This window comes from Cannabis sativa, chromosome 1, assembly GCF_029168945.1.
Source record: "Cannabis sativa cultivar Pink pepper isolate KNU-18-1 chromosome 1, ASM2916894v1, whole genome shotgun sequence".
In the NCBI taxonomy this organism is placed as follows: Eukaryota; Viridiplantae; Streptophyta; class Magnoliopsida; order Rosales; family Cannabaceae; genus Cannabis; species Cannabis sativa.
Genome location: NC_083601.1, coordinates 58753246 through 58756056, shown reverse-complemented (window position 1 = coordinate 58756056; position 2811 = coordinate 58753246).

The following is a 2811-nucleotide window of genomic DNA, read 5'->3' as shown; positions in this document are numbered from 1 at the left end:
TGTAAGTGTTTTATATGGTATGGATCACCCTAATGGTGGCGACCATATTTGACTTGCAAATTATGAAACAATGGTGGAAGCTCATAAGATAGAATTGCCTTGACTCTCGCTTAAACGAGACAACGCTGAATTCCAATCTTGATCGAATAAAAGGTTGCTAGAATGTTTAACATTTTAGATGAGCTGACAACTCTATTCAATGGATGGTAGCTTTGACTCTCGCCTAAATGGGACACTGATATCAGTTTCTTGAAAACCTTGGAAATTATTTAGGATTGTATGTTTTAGTATTTTCACTTGTCATTCCTACTTCTATATGTTTAATAATTTCTTAATTGTGTATGAATTTATATTGAACCATGTTATTTCCTGTTATTAAGTTGTAGTTTAATTTTGAATCTTCATTGTTGGTCTAACTTGGTTTGTTTATCTAATGAGATAAATCCCTAATGGATTTTCACCATTAGACATACATAATAGTGTTAGATCTCGAAAGATAAATATTGTATATGCGACATCTAGCTGTTCATCAATTGATGACACCTTAGACTAGTATTTTTACAATATGAAACAAGAAAATTGTATAAATAAGATTACTTTGACTTTCGCTAATCGAAGCATCGTTGGATTCTTATTTATAAACGAAATTATCCTAATTCCTCTTAGCTTATTCATTTCGAATTAGCTCAATAACATATCATTGGATGAATGGTCTATAAATCATTTCATGTCATTCTATATTTTCTCTTAAGAAATTAAATGACGCATATGATTATAATCCCGAAATTCTATTCCCAATTGATATAAATCCTCAATCTTAGAAATCTCCTACTTGTATGGGAAAATCTAACTAAGAGTTTAAAATTAGTAGTGCTGGTCCAAGAAAGAATTACTCATTATATTTGGTATAAATTTAAGTCTTTGAATTTGATTTTAGAATCCAAACATAAATTTTCTTATATTTCTAATTCCAGGATACAATACAGTTACACTTTCCAAGTGTTTAACATCCATCTTCTATTAATGGATTCAAACTGTATGGAATATGAGTTTGGTATTCTGTGACCAGGATCCACTTGCACTATTCTAAGAACTCTTTGATGTAACTAAACCTAAGTCATCAAAAGACACTACCACATTCTTTTTAATCTATGGCATTTGTATCTTGTTCATATTGTTGGAAATTATTTTACCAGGATCTTAGATCTACTCACAAGTATGTTGATTCACACCCTAAATATGAACTTTTTAAAACGATGAAATAAACACGTATAAAGTTTAGGAAACCTTACATTGGGTGCAGCGGAATATAATGACTCCTTCCGTTAAGATATCTAGCCCTTGATTCCTTTCTGTAGCAGAGCATTATCAATATCTGAACCTGGATCTCTTTCTCTGATTCTTTGGTGTTGAAATTCCTTCTTGCTGAAAGTCTTTCTTCACGATCTTCCTCACTATGGTTGAGGTATCACTTGCTATGTGTGGGAACTACTCATACACTAAGACTTTCGAAATTTGAGAGGGAAGAAAGAGAGAGGGAGTGGTCGGCCAGATAGGGAGAGAGAAGGCTCAGGTTTTTCTGAATCAGAAGTGTCAGAAGAAAAGTGTGTAATTTTCCTGAAGCCTTCACTATCTATTTATAGCATTCCACTAGGGTTAGGTTTGAATTATTTGGCATTAAAATAATAAAAATATTAGTTTAAATTTCCTACAAAAGTGGTCGGCCCTATACTAGTGGATTTGGGCCTCACTTTTTGCAATTTTGCAGTTTTATCTTTTCTGCATCTGATTTTCTCAAAAACGCTAATTTTCTAATTCAACCATTTAAATGCCAATTCTAACTATTTATTAACTATAAATAATTATTAAATAATATTGTCATTTATCATATTTATTAATTGAACCATACAAAGTATCATAATTAACAAATATGCCCCTAACAACTCTTTCTTTACAATTTCGCCCTTACTTAGTAAAAATTTCAAAAATAGACATAGTCTAATTTGAGAATTATAATTGATTAATCAAAACCAATTACATGAGTCTTACAAGCAATATTATCTCACCTAGTGCGGGGACCATGGGTCTATATAACCGAGCTTCCAATAAGTAGATCAAGAATTTAACACTAAAATTCACTAACTTATTAATTCTTCGTTGAATCCACGCATAGAACTCAGAATTGCACTCTCAGTATATAGAATGCTCTATATGTTCCACCATATAGACGCATCATTAGTTATCCATTGTTATAATCCAAATGTGATCAATGATCCTCTATATGAATGATCTACACTGTAAAGGGATTAGATTACCGTTACACCCTACATGTATTTTATCCTTCAAACACTTGACCCCGTATAAATAATATTTCAGCTCATGTGAAATGAGTACTCCACCATTTATGTTCGTTTGGTCAAGCTCGAAGGAGATCATCCTTTGCTTACTATTCGCCAGATAGAAGCTATAGATTCCATGTTTATGTTAGCGCTCCCACTCAATTGCACTACTGTGTTCCCAAAATGTACGTATCACCCTGACCTAAAAGTAGGCTTAACTAACAAATCAAAGAACACGAATAGCCTTTCAAGATTGAGCCTAATCATAACAGGATTAAGAACATTTGATCTACTATAAACTAGGCGATATTGACTTGAATAGATATTACGGTAAGTTTAATAAATCTAAGTCAAAGTTCAATATCGGTCCCTTCCGATGCATACTCCATGCATCCAACCTGAGCTTTACTTTAACCAATGCTCTGGAAAGAACATAGCACTTCTCCAAATGCAAGTAAACTCTGTTGTAGAT